We start from the raw sequence: 13,687 nt of genomic DNA, 5'->3' as shown, positions 1-13,687 counted from the left end.
TCAGTCTCTCTTTTGCTAATGACTATCAAGACCACCTATAAGCCTACATTAAGTTACTAATTTGGGCATTGGTATATTCAATTAAATGGTGAAGTAAAAGTAAACTTGTGGAATGCCAACACTGACAGGGCCATATTTAAAGCTACAATGCCATTGGAAATATTCCATGTGTTTTCCAGAATCAAACACTTTGACAGCAAATAAACAAGGTCTAGCAATAATATAACAAACTTGGAACAAAAAGGTATGTGGGGATAAATGAGGTGAAAAGTTGCCTCCATTTTATAATCATAAGCATCACATGACTATAGAAGAGCAATTACTTCATTTGTATGTTTACTGGCATTTCAGGCAGTACATGCCAAACAAAGCAGAAAGCTACGGCATAAAGGAAACATTTTCCAATTTTCCATGCATACAGCACAAAGAAGACACAATGAGCAGCAGAGAAGACAGACAGCCATAGATAATCATGCATTACAGTGGAACAAATGGAGGTTTGGACAATCTGATCACAGCCACATTCATCTGGCAGCACAAGACTAACATTTAACCACTTGTCCTCATGCCATTTTCTAACCCTGTCCTTTTCTGCAAAATTCCTAATATGCTGATTGGAACAGTAAAAAAAAAAGAATTTCTGGAGGGTATTCTTGAAGCAGATGGGTAAAGTCCTGGTCAATCTTCACACTGAGACAACACAACACTTTCCAGGACCATCAACAGCTGGTCAAGCATGAGAAATATTTAAGTGAAGCCTCCCAGGCTCACACTGTCAGTGTTTCAATCAGTAGGCACACAAAGGACCAGGTGCAAGATCTGTCCCCTCTGAATGACATGAAGACTGAGCATGACATGTAAGCAACACATTTGTAAAGAGCACTAATGCACATTTTCTATATTTGACATGCAGAGGTTAATGCACAGGAAGAATAGATTATGGATAAAGTGACTTGTTCTCAATAACAATTTTATGAATTATACATTTTAGTAATGTACATTAAATTTTAGCTTTATTCATGATCTCTTAATTGTAAGACAAAAATTTATTTGAAGCTGCCTTCCTGTTTATCTAGAACAAAATGCCATTTTTACCAGTACATTTAAATTAGAAAATTAGGTCATATATAACATTTAACTTTATATTGTGCTCTTTGATAACACTTTATATTCTGTATCAAAAGTATTATTTATCTTAACCAGGTATTCACCCATGACTCTGTTGTTGGTCTTTAGTTAACACTTAATAACAAAGTTGTGTCTGTGGCCTATACCAGATGTATACTGTATGTGGATTCATCTGTTTGAAATGGGTTGTAGTTGCAAGTAAATTAACCTAGCTGATTAAAGGAAGGTTTCTGTTACATTTCTTCAGTTTGCTATATTGCATTAAACAAAGCAAATGGGGTCTCAATCAGGTGGGTTAAATAAAGGATGTCCATGCTTGGAGTTCATATATTATGATGGCTCAAGACTCTTCTTTATTTAGTAAGTATTTTCTGCAGCCTAATGCTATAGATAAAGGCTAAGGACTAACATATTTTTGATTGTTTTCTCATATTATGTTTTAAATTTGGATTAAATTTCATTTAGGTACATTCAATAGTACAATTTTTGTTGCATTTCAAATTTCAGCTAGCAAAAATACTGCTGAAATGCATCAAAAAGCCTGTCACATACCTAACCAAACAGTTTATCTATGTTTCGGCAAAGCAGAAGGAATGAAAAACAAATGGTATGTTTTATATGAAGAATAAGCATAGCCACGTAATATAAAGGACTAATATCTGTATGTATGTACTGTAAAGTTGACTGACTGACTCACTCACTCACTCATCAACACAAACACTTTTCCCATTTATCTAAAAAGCTGAAATTTGGCAGGATGGTATATCTAGGGCAGTAGGTATCCACTAAAAAGGGCATTTCGATATATCCGTATTTAGGGTAAAAGAAATATTAAATATTCCAAAATCTCACAAATGACTTGACAGATTTGAGCTGAAATTTGGAGGCATTGTCAAAACAGCAAAATTAGCTGACACATTTTTTTTTTATTTTGTGATACTCGTCATTGATAATGCTGTAGTGAGTGGGATGTTCTAACCATTTTGCCAGAGCACTGACAGCGATGTCACAGAGAAATGGGGCGTGACAGTTTATACAAATGTAGGCCATCTGCTGAAGCAAAAAGAAAGGAGCAAACTTTGGGGAAACTCAAAGAAGAAAGTTTAGCAAGTGCTTGTCTGGCACTGTGGCTGTGAGAGTAGTGAATTTCACGCAACTGATCTTGTAAGAAAGATATTTAATATATATTACCCGTTTAAATCTTTGCAGAAGGACTTGGACAGCATACAAGCTTGGGCAGATTTGTGGCAGATGAAATATAATGTCAGTAAATATAACATATTACACATAGGAAGTTAGGTTTGAATCCACAATGGGAGGTCTGAAAATCAAGAGTACACCTTGAGAGGATGATTTAGGAGTCGTAGTGGACTCTATGCTATCAACTTCTAGACAATGTTCAGAAGTGATTAAGAAGGCAAACAGAATGTTAGGTTATATAGCACAATGTGTGGAGTACAAGTCCAAGGAGGTTATTCTTAAGCTTTATAATGCAATGGTGAGGCCTCATTTGGAGTACTGTGTGCAGTTTTGATCTTCAAACTACAAAAAGAGAATAGCAGTGCTGGAAAATGTCCAGAGAAGAGTGACCTGGCTCATACTAGGGCTACAAGGGATGAATTATGAAGAAAGATTAAAAGAGCTGAGCCTTTTCAGCTTGAGCAAATGAAGATTAAGAGGTGACTAGATTGAAGTGTTTTGAAGGGATTTAGTATGGTGGATCAAGACTGTTATTTTGAAATTAGTTCTTCAAGAACATGGGTACACAGTTGGAAACTTAAAAAGAGTAAACATTAGGAATTTTTTCTTTACACAAAGAACCATAGACACTTGGGATAAGCTACCAAATAGCATGGTAGACAGTAAGACTTTAGGGACTTTCAAAACTAGATTTGATGTTTTGTTAGAAGAATTGAGTGAATAGGACTGGTGAACTTTGTTGGGCTGAATGGCCTGTTCTCGTCTAGATTGTTGTAATGTTCATCTTGTCTTCTACCTTATGCAAAGGAAAAGGTTGGGACTACAATTCCCATCAGCCAGTGCACTACTCAAGATGATTTCATGAGCACTCACAAATTTTAAATAAGAGCAATGACAAATGCAGAATGTGATCAAAGGTAGCAAGTGTTGCATTTGTTTTTCCACAACCACTTTGGAATAACAAATTAATTGTCTCCCTGGATTATTGTTTTACCTTTATAAGCTTTTTGACGACTCACTGACAAAATTTAAAGAGAGGGGTTTTTCCCCCTTTGTGAATCGAATGTGATATGAAAAACAGCATTAGGGGGGTCCCTTTGGTGAAACAAACGCATTTAGAAATTGAGAAAAATATCACACAGCATTGTCAATCGCTTCAGTAGATGGGAGATGTATCACATATAACAATAAATCTGAGATAGACTGATTATACTACATTTCTTATCAGTACATAGTTTTTTGTTTTTGAAAAATCCAATACTGTTGTCTACTAGCATATCGCCAGTAAGCCACAATACCAATCAATGGTCAGCACTTTTTTTATTAAAAAAAATAAAACAGAAGAAATAAAAAAACAACAAAAAAACACTATAAATGAATCTCATCCTGGTTGAAAAGACCTGAAGGTTGAGCGGGAAGATGAGACAAAACTGGGTTTGTAGGAGAGAAAGAGTGATTTATATTCCATCCATCCATTATCCAACCCAGTATATCCTATCTACAGGGTCACGGGGGTCTTCTGGAGCCAATCCCAGCCAGCACAGGGCGCAAGACAGGAAACAAACCCCGGGCAGGGCGCCAGCCCACCGCAGACTGATTTATATTGGATTATATATTTTGTAGAGACTTGCACCACACTTTTTTTATTTCTTTGAACACATAATATTTTGAATATAATTACACTTTGCTCCAGCATTGCTTGTTTGGTGACCGGGATATAAGGAATTGCCAAGGCCACAGGCAATCTAGCTATCAAAGGATCTGCTATGTAGATTCTTGCCTTGTAAGAAAAAGGGTAGCATTGGGAATAATGCCAGTTGGATAACAGTAAGGGTGGAATATATTCTTGTCTTGAATGGAAATTATATTGTAGTAAAAATATTTATAATCAAAATAAAGAATACACTTCATTAAAAATATATAATAAATATTTTAAAAATATTACTATTAATGTCATGCCATGCTCACCTCCTTCATCTGTGTGGATCACATCACTTTTGGGTGATTTTATTCCTTCATACTCATATTGACACCAGTAGCCCTGAGACTTCTCACCATCATGCCTTGAAGTTTCAAAGATAACAACGTTCTGATTCTTTTCAGCCTTTTTACTCTCAGACCATTCTTCTGTCCCCTCCTGATACAAGCTGAACAGCACTTCAGTGACATTGTCAGGGGCTATACAGAGAATTGAAGTTTTATTTTCATCATAGAAAGAAATCTCTGGTTTTGGAATATCTGAAAAAAAACCGAAAAGTTGTATTATCTTGACATTTTAACTTTTAGTCTGTGCAATTTCTTTACAGTTCGCTGACATTTATGACTTTCATCTTCAGTCACTCTGATTGCCACATGTGAAATCTGCTACTATTTTCAAGTCTGTCAGAATTCCTCATCGATCAGTAGATTCTTACATCCCGCTACACTATTTGTCTGTATGTAAAGATAATAAAAATGCAAATCAGTAATTTAGTACGGGATATTTATATTTTATATTTTGTTGGAGGACTTATTTAAGGACCTGAATAGTAGTTTTGTTGGAAAATAATTTTCAATTACTTGCCAAATTTGCAGAATGAATGTACTGAACACTGGAGACTGATAGAAGACAAAACATTTTTCAAAATCTCATAATCATAAAAAGGATGTAAAAGAAAAAGAGAGGTTATAGAATGATTCCCTTACTCGAAACATGTTTATTTCATGCTGAAAATATGTCACTGAAGAAGGTCACAATAATATTGTTAAAATGAAAAACCCTCAGATAAATTACATACATTAAGTGCATTGTTGATATTTTTTTCGATATTTTATTTTATAATAATGTTGACAATTCAAGTATTGATTTTTTTTGTTTATTCAGTACCATTTTTGATATGAAAATTTGGCTGGGACCATACCAGAATTTTCCTGTATGTGTGCAGATTTCTCTAACATTAACATCAACTTACCTGACTACACACATCTGTCTCTCTCTTGTTAATGATTGGCAAGATGTGAAAGTTCAAGCATCGTTTGCATCAATCAAATGACAGGATGCTTTTGCAAGGTCTTACTCCATGATTCTGCTGGTTTATTTTTCCAGCAATGGCTTTTTACAAATTTAGCACTGTTAGATGCTGCTTGTTAAAAGCCCCATTTTCAAATGCAAATGAGCGAATACAATTTTTTTTTAAATTAGTTTTTTTTTTTTTTGAATACTGAGAATAAGAGTTCTAATTGTGCTGCTAGACAGGATTAAGCATTGTGAACCTTGAACATGGACTCCAAAGGCTTCAAGGCTTTATTTTCTGCACAACAATACAGTGCACAAACTAGCAATAATAACGCTGTCACTCTCTTCCACCGCCTCCACTCCTCACACAGAAGCTCCGTCCTCCTCCATCCGACTCCGGCTCACGGAATGGAGTGAGGTGGCCCCTTTTATAGTGCACCCGGAAGTACTCCAGGTGCTCCACAATTAACAACCGGCAGCACTTCCATATGTGGCAGAAGTGCTGCATAGGCACCCAGCTCCTCTTCAGGCAGCACAGTTCCGGAGCTGTCTGGGCGCCCCCTGGTGGTGGCCACATCCCCCCATAAGGTTGAGCTTCCAAGCTCGGTGGCCCCCATGCAATCCAGGGAGGTCACTCTCTTGCGTTCCAGGGAAGATAGAGCCCCTCTCCCGGTCCTTCCCGTTTCCAAGCGTCTGGGTGGGGCAAGGTCCCCAGACGTCTATCACAGCATTTAGTAACTTTTCACAAACAGGTGTGTCTCGGGGTACAGCAATTCCAAATATACAAAAATAAGATCATAATAAAAAAAATATCAAAGGTTTTTTTAACTGAATTTCAATTAATTTTTATTTAATGACTTCTATTTTTTACTTACAAACAGAGGAAAACTAGTTTTGACACATATGAATACATAGCAGCTATCACTAACAGTGAGGAATAGTTCTGCACACGATAAACTTTGTTAGCAATTTCATTCATTTTGTGCTTTCTTGTACTCAAGTTGCCAAATGTAACCATTAGAACACACAGTTACATTTTAGCAGCTCATGTAACAACTGTCTACTAAGCTGAGTGGTAGAAATCAGTGCTTGCAATTCCCAGCATCCTAAGCATGCCTCGCAGTCCTAGGGAGTACAGCTGCTGGAAGGGGAGGTGACACACTTAGCAATCCTTCAGTAAAGACGTCATATCTGTACTCAGGGGTTAATCATCAGCTGGTGGTAAGTTTTTATAGCATCAATATGCCTTTTCACTGTCATTATCAAAAACTGTTGAATAGTTAAGCATAAATTAAAATGATACTGCACATACCAATTGTTCATTTTAGGTTAAATTATTACTGTTTTGTTATTTTAAGTACAATAGAATTGGTTCACTGCCATTTTATTAATAATATTGAAACATCCACCCATCCATCCACCAACTAAATCTTCTTATCCAGAGCAGGGTCACAGGGAAGCTGGAGCCTATTCCAGCAAACCTCAAACGCAAAGTGGGTACAATTCCTGGACATGGTGCCAGTCCATCGCAGGCTGATCGCACGTATATACATAATGGCCAAATTAACATTACCAGCCTACCTAACTCACGTCTTTGGACAGTAGGAGGAAGCCCAAGTAGACAGAAGGAGAACATGGACACTTCACACATGCAGGATGCAAGACTTTAACTCCAGGCTCCTTCTTGTGAAGAAGCAGTGCTACCAATGCACCACCCAAGTTTGAAATATTTTTTTGTAAAATAGGAAGTAAAGCCTTTTTTTGCTGGTGTTTCCAATAACAGATATTTTCAGGGCAAGTTCTGTACTATAATACATACTAAATTGTGTTACGAACATTCATAGAAACTTAACCTGAGGGTCTCCTGTATTTAAATCCTGTTAAAAATACTTTTATGAAACTTTGTTATTACTGTAACATAGCATAACATTTTCTAATTGAATTGTGATTAGTTATATTTATCTGTTTAAATACTGTCTAAAATATAACAAGTGTGGCAGACGGCTGGGTGCCACCCCCAGCCGGGACGCCCAGGAAGACAGGAGGAGGGTTCATGCCTCCTCCAGAACACGAGAGGGCGACCGCCCTGGTTTCATTAGGGGCCACGGGTGCAGGGCTTGGAAGCCCCACCCTGTAGGGGCCCGTGGTCTCCGCCAGGGGACGCCCCCATGCCTGAAGAACCCGGAACCCCAACACTTCCGCCACACCAGGAAGTGCTGGGGGGAAGAAGACTGGGAACACCCGGAAGGCTTCCGGGAACACAGCCGGCACTTCCGCCACACAGGGGAGTGTCTAGGGAGTGTCAGGGATCACCTGGAGCCCATCCGGGTAATTATAAAAGGGGCCGCCTCCCTGCACTCGAGGACTGGAGTCGGGTGAGGAGTGGACAAGGTTTGTGTGCAGGAGAGTGGAGGCGGCCTGATGAGCAGGCAGAGAGACTGAGAGAGGCCTGGACTTTGGGGGAGTTTGGTGCTTGAGGCACTGGGTTGTGCACTTTATTGGACTGTGTTTATGCACAATAAACGTGTGGTGGATTTAAACATGGTGTCCGTCTGTCTGTGTCCAGGCAGCGTATCACACAAGATACAACTTGTGAGTGCTGCCATCTAGCTACAACATCACTGGGCCACTAAATTAACATCACTTTGAACAAATATATTTACAAGTCTTTAGATAGCGTTAGGCTTCACAATCATTTCTAATCCATTAACAGTGATATTTAGCATACAAACAGATGGCATTAAACTGTATAGGGATAAATTGATTGCAATTGCTTATACCTTAATACTAGCATGCAGACATATCCTATTCAACTGGAAAAATACCCAGCCCACCTTTTATAACTCAATGGTTAAGCAACACTCTATAATATAAAGTTTTTGAAAGCATAGCACAGTCGGTCTTAGGAGTGCATAATTACTACAAAGTTCATAATTGATTAATATTACCCTTTATATTTTAATTGCAATTATTAATTGCAATTAACATTAAAATGAAATACTTATTTTTTGTCGGCAACTGCATTTACTGTATTCTGCATACACATAGCACAGTGGGACTTCTTAAAAACTGTTGATGCGAAGTTGTTAAATGCTGGATTTGTTGATAAATGTTAACTTTAATGTTTAAAAAAATATTGTTTCTTATTTACTGTTTGTAATAAAAATGGAGGATATCAATAAAGAAATATGTGTATTTTGTTATACTGTATATAAAGTAACATACCAACATTCAAATAATTACAAAATAATATAACACAAAAATATTTTTTTCTTTATTTTTCAAAACAAATGTTACTTCTGATAAAACCAGCCATAACCACCACTCATGATTCAAAAATGTAAAATGTGGGGAAATGTTAAACATAAGAATGTTAAATTGCAATTCTGCTTTATTAGAAAATGCTAAATTTGCATATGTTCATACAATTACAGCACAGACTAAAATCTTAAGTGACAGTAATGTAAGATTAAGAAGTTATGGTAAACACAACCTGAAAATTCTGTTATAGAGATATGTAAAAAAATTAAATGTAACAACAGAAATATATTTTAAGCTCATTAATTATTTAGCTGGCAACATATTATTACGTGCTGCTGCCACTGTGTCATTTATATAATGTGCCATATCATAGAGAACCATCAAATCAAAAAAGAACATTGCTGTCTAAATACTTTTGAAGTTCACTATATGCTTACAGTATTTATTCATTATCAGGCAATGAACTATTACCTATTCTATGTATGATTCAACAATATTGCAACAATGTAGACACCATGCTATACATAGTATTAAGGTTCATTATAAATGTCACAGAATAAACAATCAAAACAATCAATTGCTAAATGCAGCATATGACCAAAGCTCAGGAGTCTGGTTCAATCATTGATAGCAATGGTATTCACTACTTTCGCCCCATTATCTATAATTATGCAGACTTTCTACTTGTCTTTCAAGCCCCACTCTCATCGTTTGAACAGTTGCATCTCAGTTCTTTAGAAAAGTATACTGTTTTCAAGAATCTGCTTTTCAGAGTAAATCCCTCATCAATATAGTGAACTATTATGCTCAGGCAAGCTTCCATAGTTCTACTTGGCCACAAATCAGTTGCAGTTACATTCTGTAAACTGCCTAATCGATTCAGACATGTGTTAGTGTAAACAAGAAATTAACACTTATTTGTGTTGTGGACCTAACATTACTAGGGCATGGTGCTGCTTGCTTAGCTTTTATGCACTTTTCTGGACAATATGGTTGAATTTTAGATGGTTGAATAAATAATTGAGTGAAATGCTCCAATAGTTTGCACAGTATGTTGTTTTCATGAATATTATCGCTATTAAAAACAATTCAACATTATGGATGAATCTCTTTAATTTGGTAATAAAAACATCTAAAAATTAAAGTATAAAGTGATCTAATTTCAACATTACTTACACTCTTAACTATAAACAGAGGAGAAAGAAATTCACATACTTTAAAAGATGTTTTTAATCAGATTCCAAAAAATTTGTTTAGCACAGTCATGTTTAGATTAGTGAATGTGTCTGTGATTGACTACAATGCTCATTTACTGTTAAGAGCAGTCTGAGAGTGGGAGTACTAAATGGAATGCAGTAATTGCCACTTTTCACGATTAGTGCATTCACTGTGGCAGCTCTAATCACAATCCTGATAACTACACGATTAACTTTGTAGCCCTAGCTGGCTTCTTTTTTTCCTAACTCTCTGCCTTGGGTAAAGGTGAGGTTTTTAACATTGTTTAGGTTTACAAATTTTAACTCTTTCTGTGCTACATGGGATTGATTGAATTTCTGTTTGGATTGACTTTTTATTTTTTATTTTTGTGCAACTTCTATTTGATTAGCATTATTATATTATACTTCTTTTGAATTGTATATCATTTGAAACAAAAAAATAAAAAATGTAGTAAGTTCATTAAATAGTACTTTACAATACTGATTCTCTATGCAAGAAAGGACAGAGCAGACTATACTTTCTTAGAAGGCTGGCGTCCTTCAACATCTGCAATAAGATGCTGCAGATGTTCTATCAGACAGTTGTGGCGAGCGCCCTCTTCTACGCGGTGGTGTGCTGGGGAGGCAGCATAAAGAAGTGGGACACCTCACGCCTGGACAAACTGGTGATGAAGGCAGGCTCTATTGTAGGCACGGAGTTGGACAGTTTGACATCTGTGGCAGAGTGACGGGCACTGAGCAGGCTCCTGTCAATCATGGAGAATCTACTGCATCCACTCAACAGTATCATCTCCAGACAGAGGAGCAGCTTCAGCGACAGACTGCTGTCAATGTCCTGCTCCACTGACAGACTGAGGAGATTGTTCCTCCCCCACACTATGCGACTCTTCAATTCCACCCATGGGAGTAAACGTTAACATTATACAAAGTTACTGTCTGTTATACCTGTATTTTTATTACTCTTTAGTTTAATATTGTTTTTTATCAGTATGCTGCTGCTGGAGTATGTGAATTTCCCCTTGGGGATTAATAAAGTATCTATCTATCTATCTATCTATCTATCTATCTATCTATCTATCTATCTATCTATCTATCTAAATTAAATTTAATAAAGAAATAACCAAAAATAAATTAACTAATAAATACATTTTGAAATTTTAATGAAATACCACAACATAATATAAATATTGATGTAAACATAAAGAAATGAAAAAATAATTAAAAGATTCAAATAAAAATCTAAATAAATCAAGTTATATAAGATTCCAACAGAAATCAATACATAATTAATATCAGCCAACACTCACATCCAGAGCCATTATCAAAAAGCCAAAGCACTCAAAATTCAAAAGCTAATGCAAAATCTCCTAAAGAGAAAACTGTTTACTATTACTGAAGTCTTAAAAGAGACAAACACTGAATGAAATGTCTTGAACATATACTGCATAAAGGAAAGCAGAAGAACCATCTACAAGCACAGCTGCTGAGAACTGATTGGTGTCACAGGACTAAAGTTGATGCAATTGCAGCCATATATAGACTAATCCCTGTTACAGCCCCAAACCAAAAAAACATTAATAAATATGGCAAAGTAATATCCACATAAAAATACTAAAATAAGGCAATAGTAGTACTATAATACTAATAGTAGGCACCACTACAATTCTTAATATAGATGAACGTTTTGAAAAGGAATATAAGTAACAAGCCAGCTAAGTTTGCAGATGATACTAAGCTTGGTGTATTGGCAGATAATCTAGAATCCACTAAATTATTACACAGGGTCTTGGACAGCATGCAGGTTTAGGCAGATCTGTGGCAAATGAAACTGAATGAAGTAAATGTAAAGTATTACACATAAGTACTAAAAATGTTAGATTTTAATATATAGTGGGAGGTCTGAAAATTGAAAGTACATGAGTATGAGAAGGATTTAGGAGTGCTAGTGGACTTGAACCTGTCAAATGCCAGGCAGTGTTCAGAAGCAATTAAGAAAGCTAATAGAATGTTACGTTATATAGCACGATGTGTAGAATACAAGTGAAAGGAGGTTATGCTTAAGCTTTATAACACACTGTTGAGGCCTCAGCTGGAGTACTGTGTAAACATTTGATCTACTGGCTACAAAAAGGACATGGATGTGCTAGAAAAAGTCTAGAGAAGAGCAACTAGGCCGATTCCAGTGTGACAGGGGATGAATTTTGAGAAAAGATTAAAAGAGCTGAGCCTTTTCAGTTTATGCCAAAGGAGGTTAAGAGGTGACATAATTGAAGTTTATTAATGACATGATTGAAAATTATGAAATAAATTAGTTACAGTGGATCGAGACTGTTACTTTAAAATGAGTTTAATAAGAACATGGAGACACCGTTGGAAACTTGCTAAGGGTAAATTTTGCATAAACATTACGAAGTTTTTCTTCACGCAGAGAACCATAGACACATGGAATACATTTCCAATTTGATTGGTAGATGGTAGGACTTTAGGGACCTTCAGAATTCAATTTGATGTTATTTTGGAGGAGTTAAATGGATAGAGCTTGCTATCTTTGTAGGGCTGGAAGGTGTCACATATCTGTGCTTGGGAGAGAGTTTATGGGCTTGAATATTTGTATGTTCCCACCAGGCCAGGGGTTGGTGTTGCCCAATAACTCTTTCTGCTCTTTCCCTGCAGAACGGCCAACAAACCCTCATCTTAAAACCACTTCCGGTCCTAAGAAGCCAGTCAACATTATTTCCTCTTCTGGTCCTCAAGATCCCACTTCCATCTGATGTCATTTATGGTTCCCAGAATTCCATCATCCCATTACTTCACTTCTGGTTTATCAGCTATATATATGGCAGCCATCTTTCATTTAGTTTAGTTCCGTTTTGAGTTTAAGTCTGTAAAGACATATCAACCAAACATTTTTCCGAGTATACAGGGTAGATCCCCAAACTTTTTCCTTTGTTTTATGTGTTCTTTTACTATGGCCTATTCTTGTCTAAATCTTTCTGATGTTTTAATTTTCTAGTAAGGGCTCATGGGAAAATAAAAGACGCAAAGGAGAATAAAGACATGGGAAAAGCATTTCTGCAGTCCTAACAAAATGAATATGAAACATCTTTTTTGGAATGTTTGTATAAGTGGAGAAGTAGGCCATAAACTTATGTAAAATAAGAGCTCTCCACAAATATACATTTTTTCTGTCTAAAGAAAAACAGATCTTTCCTTAAATTGATCAAGAAAAAATTTTTTTTTCTGAACTTTCCTGGCAGCATTGGGCTCAAGGTATGAACTGGTCTTGAATTTGTCTGTCATAGGGCACACTCACACACAAACTGGTACTCATGTATATTTGCCTGTGTGAAATTACCACTTATTATAGACAGACTAGTCATGGTCAGAACTTTTGTTCATACCACACATAGTCTATGGCACAATTTTCCCATGTGAACGTGATGTGTAAGAATTGTCAGACCTTACTGATTGATGTCTCTCAGCCCTGTATCTTCAATGAAATGTAGAGACCTGTAGTCTGATGTAATCCATTTTGCAATAAATGGCGGTTGTTAATGCTTTAGATTTTGTGTCATTCATGGACATAAGTGAAGATGCACATTCAGTGACTGCAGTCTGCTGTAGAGTTTGCTGCTTAACGTTACAGCTTTTATCAGCAGCATCATGCATGTTTTTCCATTAAGTGATAAGTCAAGGATGTTGTAACTCTGTGATATTTAATTTTGCTCACTCTAAGTATCAAAATTTAGTCCTTTGAACCATCTGGGTTTAGCAAACATCATAAATTTTGTCTTTCTCAGCCTTCATTAACAAAATAGCTCAGATCAAGGATTCATAAACTTAAAGTTAAAATGTTTTAACATCTGGTCAGGGTACCCATTAATAT

General features: G+C 36.4%; 1 protein-coding gene across 5 annotated transcripts in view; it reads right to left on the bottom strand.

Annotated features, from left to right (window-relative positions):
- Positions 1-13,687, bottom strand: part of LOC114650529 (uncharacterized) — a 414,437-nt gene that overhangs the window by 378,744 nt on the left and 22,006 nt on the right. The window lies entirely within an intron of this gene.

This window comes from Erpetoichthys calabaricus, chromosome 1 (genome assembly GCF_900747795.2).
Source record: "Erpetoichthys calabaricus chromosome 1, fErpCal1.3, whole genome shotgun sequence".
NCBI classification, from domain to species: domain Eukaryota; kingdom Metazoa; phylum Chordata; class Cladistia; order Polypteriformes; family Polypteridae; genus Erpetoichthys; species Erpetoichthys calabaricus.
This window is presented reverse-complemented; position numbering and strand designations above follow the sequence as displayed.